We start from the raw sequence: 15,636 nt of genomic DNA on the forward strand, positions 1-15,636 counted from the left end.
ACAGCAGGGCTGGTGAGCGAGGCCAAGTGTTCTTAGTGAAATGCCTGCACAACGCAAAAGCCTCATGAACCTCTAAAAGCGTTCTTTATTCTGAATAACATTTTGATCCACTGGTGGAAGCCAACGGAGTTAAACTAACATTATCAGAAAAATATGTCGGTTACTAGATCTTAACCCTTCTTCCTTCATTTCCCCACTCAGTTGTTAATTTGAATTGGAAATCACTCTTAGTCCACATACTTAACTGTGCAGGAAATAGTGCATTTTCCTGAATCAAGTTAGTTTTGACTGTAAGCTTCTGCTCCCTTAAGGTAGCAGGACAGTAACCTTCATTAGACTTTGATCTCTGTCCTACAGCAGTCTCCCAGGGTTGTGTCAAAGTTCCAGATTCTTACTATCATTCATGAGGTCAGGAAAGCACCCTGGGTCGTCTGTTGATACTGGTCCCCGCTGCTTCTGGGCTCATGCCCTGGAGGCAGTGACCGTCCGAGCGCTGGCTGCGGAGGCAGCGTGGAGGCTCTGCCTCCTCTGCAGGCACCCACCTGTGGGTGCAGCCCCGCTTCCAGGCATCGCCTGCTCTTCCTCATGGCCGCCAATTTGTGGGTGCTGTACCTGCCCCTAAATGGCAGGAGTTTCAGACATTTATTGTTGCTTGAATGTTTCCAAAACCGTATTTTGTAAACCTGTTTACTCTAGTGGTGTGCACGTGTGTGTGATCAGTCGTGTCCAACTCTTTGCGACCCCATGGACTGTAGCCTGCCAGGCTCCTTTGTCCATGAAATTTTCCAGGCAAGAATACTGGAGTGGGTTGCCATTTCCTTCTCCAGGGGAGCATTCTGACCCAGGGATTGAACCCACGTCTCTTGTGTCTTCTGCATTGGCAGGCAGATTCTTTACCACTGCGCCACCTGGGAAGCCCAGTGACAAGTCGCTTTAGTCCTGTCCAACTCTTTGTGACCCTGTGGATTGTAGCCTGCCAGGCTTCCCTGTCCATGGGATCCTCCAGGCAAGAGCACTGGAGTAGGTTGCCATGCCCTCCTCCAGGGCATCTTCCCAACCCAGGGGTTGAAACTGAGTCTCTTACGTCTCCTGTATTGGCAGGCAGGTTTTCTACTGCTAGTGCCACCTGGGAAGGTCAGAATAGCATTCAAATTCGTGAGCATTTCTATAAATCTTTAGTGAGCATTTCTATAAATCTTTAGTGAATTTATAAAAGGGTGGGGGAAAGATTCCCTTTTCTGGCAGTGGATAATTTAGTTCTGTTAATATTCCTGCAGAGAAACGTCTCCCTGGCTCACATATATGCACTTTTGCTCTCAGAGTTCTCAGTGACTAGACTAAATGTGAGTGCATCCAATTTCAGTGATCATCTACCTTCCTTTTGCCATTACTTTAGACCCTGCTTTGGCCACAGCACAACTAATGCATTAAAAAATAAAAATATTTTGATAGAATATACTTAAGATTAAATCAAGGGGAATGCCATAGAAAATGGCAAAGCTTGCACAAAGCATTAATAAAAAAATATGTGGTCTTGAGCAATCAGTATATTACATAGAATCTGTGAATGCCTCCTCATCTAGAATTTCAGTACAAGCTGTCTATAAAATATTTATACAGCACAGTGCTTTCAACCCTGACAAAAGCATAGGTTCAGGTGTATGCTGTTACTACAGATATCACTAACGTATAAGCAACTGAAGCACCTTTAAGAGTGTTTGGAATGTTAGAAAGTAAACTATCTGTCACGGGGGTTCAGTTAGTAGTAACTGAAGAAGTGGCCTTGGTTCCTAAACAGAATTGTTTATTTTGTTGCCAGAATGGCACTTATTAGTAAAGACACATCATAGAGGAAGATTAGAGAAGAGAGGTTACTAATGTGAAATTTAAAAGAATAGATGGTGCAGAAGCTAGTAACCTGGTTTACTGTTGGTACAGGGGCCGGAGTAGTTCCTGAGATGACTTTTAAGAAATGTTATTAAAAATACAGCTGAGAATAATTCTGTTATCAACTGTCTCTCTCTCTTTTTTTTTTTTAAGCATCAGTGCAAAGCTCGTTTGTTAAATAAATATCTGATTATAACTTTACTAACTATACATGCTTAATTCATCTCATCTGTAAAGAGGAGTGATAACACTTGCCTAATGGGCTCATTGTAAGAATCAAAAGAATAAGGCCCCTTAGTAAGGGTTTGGTAAGAAATAGCGTTTTTTGTTTTTTGAGTTTACGTTTGTTTTAACAATAATTGCTTCCATTCATGACTTTACCTGCATTTTCTTTAATTCTTGAAGCAGACCAGTGAACCGTGAACAATTTTAGAGATAAAGTTAAAAACCGAAGCTATTTGCAGCACTTATGTCAAAGTTCACACATAGTACCCTCATAGAAGGATACCTCTGTATCCTGTGATAGAGGTCCTTTCTGGCTCAAAGAGGCTAGAATTGGTTTTGTTCCTGATACCCAAAGGTTCCCAATTAGTATACCATCTTCTCTGCATTATTAACATACCAAGCTAATAATATCCTTCATAGATGAAGAGATGCTACAAGTCAATAATGTGGACACTGTAGCAGAAAAACAAACGACATATACGAGAAGTGCAAAAAAGTAAAAAATGTTCAACCTCAGAGATATGTTAATAATAGGGAACTTATGGAATCTATAAGATAGGATAATTTAAAAATTAATACTACCTGTGTTTAGAGAGAATGTAGAGAAGTATACCACTTATATGCTACTCATATACCACTCAAACAGACATTGAGTGAAACATTCTGTAGGACAAGCTATCAATAATATCAAATGCATATTTTTTCATATGTTTGAGCCATGACGTTCTCCCTAGCAAGTACTTAGTGCTGTGTTTGAGGATATCCATCTTAGCATTATCTACATATTAAAAAATTGAAAGTGACTTAAATGCTTCAGGGAGGTTTATTAAAATTGATGAATGTACATTCATTAAAACTGAAGGCATAAGAGGTTAATAAGTGACACAACACTTCCATCAATGTAAAAATAAATGGGAATAGCAGGTTACAAAATAATGCCTAGAATTCACTTTTAATAAAAATTTTATATGCTTACTCATTTGTTTATTATGTTTATGAATGTGACATCATCATATCAAAATAGAAGGAGAGTAAAAAATGCTAATGGTGCTTAAATTTTCTTTGTTATTCATATTTGATTTTTATAAACTTTTGGTAAAGACCCTTAAGAAACATTTAAAGTTATCTTTTTGACAAATTAGCATATATTATGTAGGTTACCCAAAGGTAGTCATATGATATCTGACCTGAATCTGGACTTTTGCTGTGTTGATCTGATACATTTCAGTGTATATGATACATTTCCTTTTCTTTGTTAGATGAATAACTATCATTTATCTTGAGCAGGAAAATATTATTTAGATGTTCAGACTTGATAGCATAGAGCTGTTGAATGGTTCTGTAAGGTTTCTTAGAGAACCAAAACCAGGCACACAAGAGTGGTGTCAGGAGAGAGAGGCTGGAAGGATTTGCATTAAATTATTTTCAGTAGCCAAGCTCTGTGTATATGGACAGGCATAGAGCAAAGAAATAAGAATGAGAGTTTTTATCAGACTGGTAAGTAAACTTCAGGGTAGAAAATGACCAGCATAACCCTTTTGGCTTGATAACCACAATTCTTGACAGGAAAGTCTCTCCTTGTCTCCATTTGCTTGCCCAGCTTCTTCTCAGTCCTTTTTAGTCTGCATCCTGGACCAGCCCTGTTGAAAACTGTCCTCAGGGGTCCCCTAGTAATTGTTATATCCAGGGGCATCTTGTTCTCCATACGCAGCATTTGAGGTCACTTGTCTTTCTTTGGGTTGATGTGCCTCTCTACCCTCACAGTTATTCTCCTGCCTTTGTAACCACTCTCTGTCTTTTTTGTTGGCTCATCTTCCTCCATCTCCCTTGAACCTTCACTGTGTCCTCTAATTCCCCTTAGAACCTTCATTTTCCTAGTGCGTCATCTTATTTGAGGTAAAAGTTTAGCAGCTAGTCTTTCCTTTTGTGAGTCATTCCTGCTGCTGCTGGGAGTTTGGGTCATAAAATGGTTTTTGGAATTAGAATGTGTTTGCTTGGACTCAAAATCTACAGACACTGGAGACACTTAGAGGTCATCTCTGGCTCTATGAAAAGACAGTGGGTTGCCTATGAATGGTCTACTTACTGATGATGGTATAAGCTCCTTGTGTGAGCCTCTCTCCATACAACAAAAATAGTGGAATTAATAAAAGAATCTTATGTCAAGGCACAAAGGCTTATAAATTTCAATGACCATTTGTAGAGATGATGCGAAAAAACAAAAAATATATACCAGATTTGTAAAAGCTTTGATGTAGTCCTTGCCAAAATGAAAAACAAGTTTAAAAAAATCAAAATAGTCACTTTCCAGTTGGAGAGCTAAATTCAATAAACTCAAAACAATGGCCAGTACCACTGAGAAACTGTGTGAGGGTTAAATTATCTGGGAGGTGGGATCTGTGAGTCTGTGAACCTGAGATGGGCTTCACAGAGGAAATAAGAAAAGCTGTGTCTTCTTACCCAGTTGCGAAAGCAGGGCAGAGGAGTATGTGTTCTTTGAAACGTAACAAGACTTACCTGCCTAGGACAGAAGGTGTTTGTTGGAAGCTGGAGGAAGATAAGATAAAGTAGAGCCAGATTATGAAGGAACCTGAAAGCCAGCAGAGGAGTTTACATTTAATGGAAGAGAAATGTATTATGACTGTGGATATAAGAGATGTTGATATAATAGAACGCTAGATTTGGAGATGAGAAGAACAAAGAACTTCAGAGTTGGAGTATCCTGTAAGGTGAGGTAGGGGTGACTAATATTTGCTGTACATGCTGTATGTCAGGTGCAAGATCGAATAGTTCTTATTCTTACAGCAACCTTAGAGGTAGATGATATCATCCCCATTTTATGTATAATAAATGAACTCTGAGGAAATGCAATGTGTCTGAGTTTTTAGAGTACTTAGGCCAGAATTGAACACGTCTGACTTCAAAGCACAATGAGGATGGAGAATGTTGAAATCAGTTCCTGATTTTACACTCAGGAAAACTGAGACCCAGAAGATGGGGGACTATCCAAGGTTACCCAAGTAATGGAATGAAAGCAGTTGGATAGGTAGTGATCTGCAGAGAGAGGCCAGGTTAGAGGCTGCTGTTGTAAACAGATGGGGGTGCCAAAGAATTTGGTACTAGTGGAGGCATGTTTTATTGTTGTTTAGTCACTCAGTCGTATCCAACTCTTTTGTGATCCCGTGGACTGCAGCCCGCCAGGGTCCTCTGTCCTTGGGATTCCCAGGCAAGAATACTGGAGTGGGTTGCCATTTCCTTCTTCAGGGGATCATCCCGACCCAGGGATCAAACCCACATCTCCTGCCTTATCAGGCGGATTCTTTCCCATTGAGGTACCAGGCATAGGAGTAAAAAAGAGAAGCAGAGAGCAGTAGGACATTCAAGGGAAAGTGGTGGTGGACTGATACTGGCATGGGCAATGATGGAGGGGGAGGGCATGAAAACAGTCCCAGAGTTTTAATCCAGGGGAACTGCAGTTCACAGTGAAAATCCTCAGTGGAGCTAATTTTCAGAGAAAGGCCATGTATTTCTTATGGGCCAGTCTGATTCTGAAATGACAAAGATACCAAATATAAAAAGTGATGGTATTTGTGAGCTGATTTATGTACATATTGATGGATACATGAAGAGAAGTACATGAAGTAAAAGTGAACTGATGGTGAGACACCCCAAGAGCTAGTGACTAGCTTTTACCTAGAGGAAAGGAGGTATGGTGATATCCTAGGCTTTTTAAATTCTGGTCTGCCACTTCCACCTGCAACCAGAAAATGCCTTAACCATAATAAACCACATAGCTGTCTTTAGTAATTGATTCCCCTCTCCTGTTAGAAAGGATTATTGCCCCATCACATTTCCCACAATGAGACTCTTTTTTTCTTTCAGAATGATTGTCACTGTACTGGATGGACTGCTGAACTATTGAATTACTTCCATCTTTTGACCATACTAAGAAATTGTCCATGGAGCTGAGATATTTATTGCAGTAATTTCTGGCTTTACATACTTAAGGTAAGGTATACTTTTTTCCCATATAACTATCATGAACTTGTCATGTTTTTCTTCTTTAACTTTGCTTTTTAAGAGACATTAATCTATTCTTTTCTTCTAGCTTTTATGCTCTAATAATGCCTTCAGAGTGCTCTTATTCTGAAAATATGAGTGCAGAAAAGACTTTTATATAATGAAATATGAACAAGCTGTTTGAAAAATAAAGGGGGGAGATGTATTACTCTTCAGATTAAATCAATAAAAGTACCCCATTTCCTTAAACACAATATGCATAGACTGGGTTATACTAGAGAAACTTAATAGATTGAAAGGAATATTTATTGTTAAGGCTACTTAAAAAATGAAGATACTTAAGTGTTAATATATTGTTGGCTTTATTCAAATAAAGAAAATTTAGAAAATACAGAGAACTTAAAAAAAATCTGTTATTTCATTTCCAGAGATAACCAGTGTTAAAATTTTGCTACATTATTTATGATTCTTGTTTTTACAAATATTTGTAATGGGGTGTGTATGTGTCATATGTGTTAACTTGTTATATTTTTGCAAATGAGAAACACTTATCACAGGCTTATTCTATGCCAGGCTCTGTACCAACCACTTTACATATATTACTTTATTGATTCTCACAACCCTATGAGGTTGGTGCTTTTTTTATCCCCATCTGTATACAAGAAAGTTGAAGCTCAGAAAAATTAAATGACTTGCCATGTTCAGAAAACTGGTAAACCTACTCAGAATTTGAACCAGTCAGATGCCAAAGCCCATACCAACAGGCTTTTTTACTTGCTTTTTTTCCTTGACAACGTGCTTTGCCTTTTCTACAGCAGCATTTCACATTATATGGTGTTCATTTATTTTGGTATGCAGTGGTTTCTCTACCCATCTCCTTTTGTTGGACATTTACTTGTTTTTCCTTATTTAGTTTCAGAAACAACATTGTAATAACATCTTTTGTGTACATCCATGATTGTCTGTCTAGGGCGGATTGCTGCAAGTGGCATTGCTGAATCAGCCCACGGTGTGGGAATGAATCCCTCAGGTGTTTGATGCATTCTGCTAGTTGCCTTCTCAAAAGGCTGTGAGAGTTTATATTCCCACCAGCAGAATATGGAGGTACCTGATGACCCTAAGTCCTCAACAGCATAGGTGGTTGGCAAATGAATAATTTGATTTGCCTTTTTAAAAGAGTCCAGGTCAGGTCCATCTTCTTATCTCTAATCCTTTAGAGCCTTAGCCTCCTGACTGGTTTCTCTCCCTCCACTGTAGACCTCAGTTAGTCATTAAAGGCATTGCAGGACAATGGGTAAAAATGTGGACTCTAGAGCTAGATGCCTGGGTTCAAATCATGGCAGTATTGCTCTGCCTCAGTTTCCCCATCAAAAAGTGGAAATAATAATAAAGCCTTCTCCTGGGGTGGTGCTTAGGGTTGCAGAGAGGCAGACACAGCTGAGCGATTGATCAGCAATTTTAGAGCAAGTGCATGACTCCTGGTATGAGCTCAGTAAGTGTTGGCTACTGCTGTTGTCTTCCAAAAGTCCATGCTCATGTAACTTAAAAACCATAGGTTATATGCAGTTGACCCTTGAACCACATGGGTTTGAACTGCATGGGTGCACAGATTTTTTTCAGTAGTAGATACTACAGCACTGGATGATCTGTGGCTAGTTGAACCTGCAGATGTGAAACTCTGGATTCTGAGGAAGGCATGGATGGAGGGCTGACTATAGATTTTTGATTGTGTGGAGGGTTGGCACCCCTAACATGTTGTTCAAGGATCAACTGTACTTGTTTTAAATTAAATGTGATCATTATCGAAGTAGTAATTCACAGCAAAAACTACAGATGCTGACATTGTTATTACATGTTAACACCATGAGCAGCCTGAAGGTCAGGCTCCCTTGATGATGCAGGGTCAGGATATTGAGGGAAGAGAAGTAACAGGAATAACTAGAATGTTAAACTGCTATATAAGCTAACAGAGCACTTTTACATGCATTATCCTGCTTGATCCTCAGACATAACTGAGAGAGGTGGAGCAGGTATCATTAACCTTGTTTTACAGAGGAACTGTGAAAAATTCTGAAAGAGATGGGAATACCAGACCACCTGACCTGCCTCTTGAGAAACCTCTATGCAGGTCAGGAAGCAACAGTTAGAACTGGACATGGAACAACAGACTGGTTCCAAATAGGAAAAGGAGTATGTCAAGGCTCTATATTGTCACCCTGCTTATTTAAAGGATACGCAGAGTACATCCTGAGAAACTCTGGGCTGGAGGAAGCACAAGCTGGAATCAAGATTGCCGGGAGAAATATCAATAACCTCAGATGTGCAGATGACACCACCCTTTTGGCAGAAAGTGAAGAAGAACTTGATGAAAGTGAAAGAGAAGAGTGAAAAAGTTGCTTAAAGCTCAACATTCAGAAAACTAAGATTATGGCATCTGGTCCCATCACTTCATGGCAAATAGATGGGAAAACAGTGGAAACAGTGGCTGAATTTATTTTGGGGGGCTCCAAAATCACTGCAGATGGTGACTGCAGCCATGAAATTAAAAGACACTTACTCCTTGGAAGGAAAGTTATGACCTACCTAGATAGCATATTAAAAAGCAGAGACATTACTTTGCCAACAAAGGTCCGTCTAGTCAAGGCTATGGTTTTTCCAGTGGTCATGTGTGGATGTGAGAGTGGACTATAAAGAAAGCTGAGTGCCGAAGAATTGATGCTTTTGAACTGTGGTGTTGGAAAAGACTCTTGGGAGTCCCTTGGACTGCAAGGAGATCCAACCAGTCCATCCTAAAGGAGATCAGTCCTGGGCGTTCATTGGAAGGACTGATGTTGAAGCTGAAACTCCAATACTTTGGCCACCTGATGTGAAGAGCTGACTCATTTGAAAGACCCTGATGCTGGGAAAGATTGAAGGCAGGAGGAGAAGGGGACAACAGAAGATGAGATGGTTGAATGGCATCACAGACTCAATGGACATGGGTTTGGGTGTACTCCGGGAGTTGGTAATGGACAGGGAGGCCTGGTGTGCTGCAGTTCATAGGGTCGCAAAGAGTCAGACATGACTGAATGACTGAACTGAACTGAACAAAGGAAGAAATTGACTTGGAGGAGTTAAGAGACTTGTTCACTTGAGGTCATGGAAGCAGTCTCTGACAGAGCTGAGTGTGTCTTCCAGGCCTCTGACTGTAAATCTGTACTCTTGATGCTACAGGGCACAGCGATAAGCCAAAGAGGTACAGATGTACACCTGCCCAGGTGTGGAAACATACTGGGAAGGGAAGGAGCAAAGAGGGATGCCGTGCCAGGGGGCAGCAGAGTAGGGTAAGAACATATTGAAAGGAAGGCAGGGACCCAGGGAGGAGGGAGGAGGGAAGGGAAGGGGGATAGGTAGTGAGATCAGGAAGAGAGCAGGAAATTGAAGGGGCCGGGACTGCGGGACCATGGGCTGGCTGAGCACCTGGAAGGAGGAGGCTCCTTCTTTTCAGCAAGCAGGGAGGAGAGAAGGAAGAGACAGAGGATAGATACCTCTGTGTTCTAAGGCAAAGGAAATAAGAGCAAAAGCAAATGGAATTTACAAAAGTAAACAAATTAAACTTACTACCTTTGCATAGCAAAGGTAATCATTGACAAAACGAAAAGACAGCCTACTGAAGGGGAGAAAATTTTTGCAAACGATATGACCAATTAGGGATTAATACCCAACATACATAAACAGTTCATACAACTCAACATCAATTAAACAACATGATTAAAAAATGGGCAGAGGACTGAAAAGACATTTTTCCAAAGAGAAACACTATTGGCCATCAGGCACATGAAAAGATGACGTAACATCACTAATCATCAGGGAAATGCAAATCAAAACCGCAGTGAGCTGTCACCTCACACTTGTCAGAATGACTGTCATCAAAAAGAACACAAATCACACATGTTGGTGAGGGTGTGGAGAAAAGGGAACTGTCTTAAACTGTTGATGTAAATTGATGCAGTCACTGTGAAAAACAATACGGAAGTTTCTCAAAATAGAACTACCATACGACCCAGCAATTCCACTCATGGGTATATAAAAAAATACAAACACGAACGAAAAACACAAATTCAAAAAGATACTTGTACCCCAGTGTTCACAGCAGAGCATTATTTACACTTGCCAGGATATGGAAGGAACCTGAATATACATCAACAAATGAATGGATAAAGGTGTTGTGTACATGTATATACAATGGAATACTACTCAGTTATAAGAAAAGAATGACATTTTGCCATTTCCAGCAACGTTGATGAATTTGAGGGCATTTTGCTAAGGGAAATAAGTCAGACAGAGAAAGATAAATATTGCATCAGTTGTGTAAGTAAGTAAATGCATGTGTGCTCAGTCACGTCTGACTCTGCGACCCTGTGGACTGTAGCAACCACACTTCTCTGTCCATGGGATTCTCCAGGTAGGAATACTTGAGTGGGTTGCTTTTTCCTCCTCCAGGGGATCTTCCCCACCCAGGGATCAAACCCATGTCTCCTGTGTCTCCTACAAGGGCTTCCCCGGAGGCTCAGCAGTAAAGAACCTGCCTGCCAGTGCAGGAGATGCAGGTTCAATCCCTGGGTCAGGAAGATCCCCTGGAGGAGGAACTGGTAACCCACTCCAGTATTCTTGCCTAGTGTAGCAAAGAGTCAGACATGACTGAGTGACTGAGCACTCATAGGTGTTAAAAGCCATTATCACTTATATCACTAAAAAAATACAGCAAACTAGTGAATATAGCAAAAAAAAAAAAAAAAAAAAGCAGACTCACAAATATAGAGAACAAATTAGTGGTTACTCGAGCAGGGAGGAAGGGTAATATAGAGGTGAAGGAGTGGGAGGTACAAACAAAGATACACTTTGTATGTATTCACACAAAGCCTTGTGTGTAATATAGGCTACAAGGATGTATTGTACAACATGGGGGATAGAACCAATATTTGTAATAACTAAATTAGAGTGTAACCTTTAAAACTTGTATGAAAATTAGAAAATAAAAAAAAGCAAATGCACAGTCCTAGCATCATTAAGTCCCTACTGTTATTATTCTTCCAGAGATTTTTCCATGTGTATATGCTTATATAAAAATATTAAATACAAATATGCAACCTTGGAAACTTCTCTCCATATCAGCGTCATTGCTGCCTAATTATTCAAGGTAGATATAGAGTCTGGTTTAGGAATGTATGTACTTAAAATATCTCCCTCTAGACACATGTCAATGCATATCCTAACTATAATTTGAGGCTACTCTTAATTATTCTTAATATAAAGTCAAGAAAGAGGTTTTTGTTCTGTATTACCTGAAAAGCAACCAATGTACAATCCACTGACAGTATATAAGTATTTTCTTTTCCTAGATTCTTCTTAACATTAGATCACAGAATTAAAAATTCTTTTCCAGTTGTATGCACAAGTGAACATTTATCATATGTTTATAAGCCATTTGTATTTCTTCTTTTGTGAATATTCTGTTCATGTTCCTTGCCCATTTCTCCAAAGGGATTTTTTCTTCTTGTGTTACTAATTTGCAAATCTTTTTATTATAAACTATCTTTAATTGTAAAAAATATTGTAGATCTCTGTCTCCTTTGCCTTTGAATTTTGTACAGTTTTTTTAAAAAACAAGTATTTAATTTTATGTGGTTTGAATTGTTTTTATGGTTTCACATAGACTAATTATGAAGCAAGAAGGCCTTGATATTGTTCCCTGAAAGTCTGTTCTTCACATAGCAGAGTGATCTCTTTTAAGTGTAATCACATCTTGACACACCCCCACCTAAGCCAGTTGTGGCATTTTCCTAACCATGGCCTGCAAGACCTGGCATGATCCAGCTTTGCCTGCTCTCTGACCTCACCTCTGTCACTCATACTTGAACACCATGTTCCCACCACATTGGCTTTCTTTCAATTCATGGAACACGTCAACCTCTTTCCTGCTCCCAGGATTCCTTTGCTTGGGACATGTGCTTGTACACACACATGTACTCATGCACCTTCCTTATGGCTGACTCTTCCTCTAGAGAGCCTGTTTCAAAAAGAAGAGCTCCAGAGCATGCTGCTTGAGTTCACTTGCCTTCCCTGTTCACTAGCCTTCCCTGTTTACTAGCTCTGCATCCTTGGGCAAGGTGCTTCTCCTTGTCCTCACCTGTAACATGGGAGTCATCATTATAACAGTACCTAACTCACCTTGTTGAAGAGGATTAAGTGGGTTAATTCATTCACAGCTCTTAGGAAACTACCTTGTTCATAGAGTGAACATGAGTGGGTTATTGTTAGTCACTAAGTCATGTCCTACTCTTTGCAACCCCATGGGGCTGTAGTCCACCAGGCTTCTCTGTCCATGGGATTTTCTAGGCAAGAATACTGAAGTGAGTTGCCATTTCTTTCTCCAGGGGGTCTCCCCAACCCAAGAATTGAACCTGTGTCTCTTGCATTGGCAGGAGAATTCTTTACCACTGAACCACCTGGGAAGTCCAAAGTTGAACCTTGCCTGAACAAGAATATGAGTGGTTAGCTGTTGTCATAGTCCTCTTTCTTCAGGCTTCACCTTAAATTTCACCTGAGACAGAATGCTTTCCTATTCAGCACTGGTCTTTCCCTCTAGTATTCTCAATGTCATAATTCTGCAGGATTTTCCCCTTTGAGCATGCATCAGTATGCAATTATTTTTCATTTATTTTCTTTTTCCTATTTCTCCCTCTAGCCTGTGACTTCCATCAGGACAGGAGTTGTGTCTGTGTGATCTACTGGGTCTCTAATGCTTATTAGCACATAGTGTTTGTAGAATGACTGAATGCATAGCAACATCTCTAACTACAAGATTGCATAGAAATCTACTTGTATTTTCTTATTGTAGTTTTTATGGCTCTGTTTCACACTTTAAAATATTTCTTCTATATGAAACTATTTGAAGTATGACTTGAGATAGGAATGAAAATTATTTTTTTCCCTAAAGAGTAGCCAATTGCATTTTTTGTAATTCTTTTAAAGAGAGGTCCAACCCAAACTACAGCCCTTAGGGACTCTAATGTTGTTTTTTGTTTCTTTCCTTTGTTTTTTTTCTCCTTGGGTAGTCCTTTTGCAAAAAGTAAATACAGAAACTATTCATTGACTTAAGCAGAATTCCTCCTGAGTATGCTGGCCCACCATCAGGAGGGATGTTCCTAGGGTCACCTACCATGGCCTAGTTTCCAAGAGGAAGGAAGACATAATGTTGCCAATTTAGGGACTTGTTCTATTTGCTCAATATCTAACGTTATGAATGTGGTTATCTGAGGAGGCTTTACGAATAGCATAAGAATGAAGAGAAGTGAAAAGCAAGGGAGAGAATGAAAGGTATAGCCAATTAAATGCAGAATTTCAAAGAATAGCTAGAAGAGACAAGAACGCCTTCTTAAATGAACCGTGTTTGATGATAGAAGAAAACAACAAAAGGGGAAAGACTTGAGTTCTCTTCAGGAATATTGGAAACATCAAGGGAGCATTCCTCCCAAAGATGGACACAATAAAGGATAAAAATGGTACAGACCTAGTAGATGCTGGAGAGATAAGAAGAGATGGAAAGAATACATGGAAGAACTGTATAAAAAAGATCTTAATGAACCAGATTACTGTGATGGTGTGGTTAGTCACCCAGAACCAGACATTCTGGAGTGGGAAGTCAAGAGGGCCTTAAGAAGCACTGCTGTTAATAAAGCTAGTGGATGCAATGACATTCCAGCAGAACTATTCAGATCCCTAAAAGAGGATGCCATCAAGGTTTTACATTCATTATGTCAGCAAATCTGGAAGACCCAGCAGTGGCCACAGGACTGGAAAAGGTCAATCCTCACCCCAGTCCCCAAGAAGGGTAGTACCAAAGGATGTGCTGACCATCGGACAGTTGCACTCATCTCCCACGCTAGTAAGGTCATGCTTAAAACCTTTCATGCTCGGCTTCAGCATTATGTGAACCAGGAACTTCCAGATGTCCAAGCTGGGTTTAGAAAAGGAAGAGGAACTAGAGATAAAACTGTCAGCATTCACTGGATTATAGAAGCAGCAAGGGAATTTCAGAAAAACATCTGTCTTTGTTTCATCGACTGTGCTAAAGCCTTTGTCTGTGTAGATCATGACAAACAGTGGAAAGCTCTTAGAGAGATGGGAATACCAGACCATCTTATCTGTCTCCTGAGAAACCTGTATGCAGGTCAAGAAGCAACAGTTAGACCCTATATATAACAACTGACTGGTTCAAGATCGAGAAAGGAGTACAACAGGGCTCTCTGTTGTCACCCTTTTTGTTTGAGCTATATGCTGAGCACATCATGAGAAATGCCAAGCTGGATGAGTTGTAAGCTGGAATTAAGATAGGTGGGAGAAACATCAACAACCTCAGATGTGTAGTTGATACCGCTTTAATGGTAGAAAGTGAAGAGGAACTAAAGAGCCTCTTGATGAGGGTGAAGGAGGAGAGTGAAAGAGCTGACTTAAGACTAAATATTAAAAAAAAAACTAAGATCACGGCATTCGGCCCCATTACTGCATGGCAAATAGAAGGGGAAAAGGTGAAAGTAGTGACAGATTTCCTCTTCTTGGGCTCCAAAATCACTGTGGATGTAGACTATAGCCATGAAATCATAAAATGATTGCTTCTTGGCAGGAAAGTGATGACAAACCTAGATAGCGTGTTGAAAAGCAGAGACATTACTCTACTGACAAAGGTTGGTATAGTCAAGGCTATGGTCTTTCTAGTGGTCAAGTGCAGTTGTGAGAGCTGGACCATAAAGAAGACAGAATGCCAAATAATTGATGCCTTCAAGTTGTGGTGCTGGAGAAAACTCCTGAAAGTCCCTTGGAGAGCAGGAAGATTAAACTAGTGAATCTTAAAGAAAATCAATCCTGAATACTTGTTGGAAGGACTGATGCTTAAGCTGAAACTCCAGTATTTTGTTCATCTGCTGTGAACAGGCAACTCATTGGAAAAGTCCCTGATGTTGGGAAAGATTGAGGGCAGAAGGAGAAGAGGGCATCAGAGGATAAGATGGCTGGATGGCATCACCAATGCAGTGAACATGAACTTGGGCAAACTGTGGGAGATGGTGAGAGACAGGGAGGCCTGGCGTGCTGCAGTCCTTGTGGTAGCAAAGAGTCAGACACGACTGGGCGACTGAACAACAGCAACCTTACGAAACCTGAATTTTTTTTGACAATTTTGACAATCTTGAAATTTTGACAGTCATATTTTAGATACTATGTCTACCTTAAAAAAAACAACCCAGCTATTGAAACCTGGAAACTTCAGTTTTCCAATGACTAAATTACTTTTAGTTAACTGCCTCTTGCACTTAAATGAGGGACAAAAATGCTTTGGTAGAACATGTATTTTGATTTTTAGTTTCGAAAGATTAGTCACCATTCTTTTTCTTTTTTTAGTCACCATTCTTTTCCATATTTTAGCTTTTAAAATCAATTATAGAAATAATACATATCCATTGGCAT

General features: G+C 40.0%; 1 protein-coding gene across 2 annotated transcripts in view; it reads left to right on the forward strand.

The window, feature by feature from the left end:
* KANK1 (KN motif and ankyrin repeat domains 1) overlaps positions 1 to 15,636 on the forward strand; it is a 213,963-nt gene that overhangs the window by 65,054 nt on the left and 133,273 nt on the right. For both annotated transcript variants that reach the window (XM_070480399.1, XM_070480400.1), the window contains exon 2: positions 5,995 to 6,120. The gene's annotated coding sequence lies outside the window, so the exon portion shown is untranslated. The remainder of the gene's footprint in view (positions 1 to 5,994; positions 6,121 to 15,636) is intronic.

The sequence above is a fragment of the Odocoileus virginianus genome, chromosome 18 (genome assembly GCF_023699985.2).
Source record: "Odocoileus virginianus isolate 20LAN1187 ecotype Illinois chromosome 18, Ovbor_1.2, whole genome shotgun sequence".
NCBI classification, from domain to species: domain Eukaryota; kingdom Metazoa; phylum Chordata; class Mammalia; order Artiodactyla; family Cervidae; genus Odocoileus; species Odocoileus virginianus.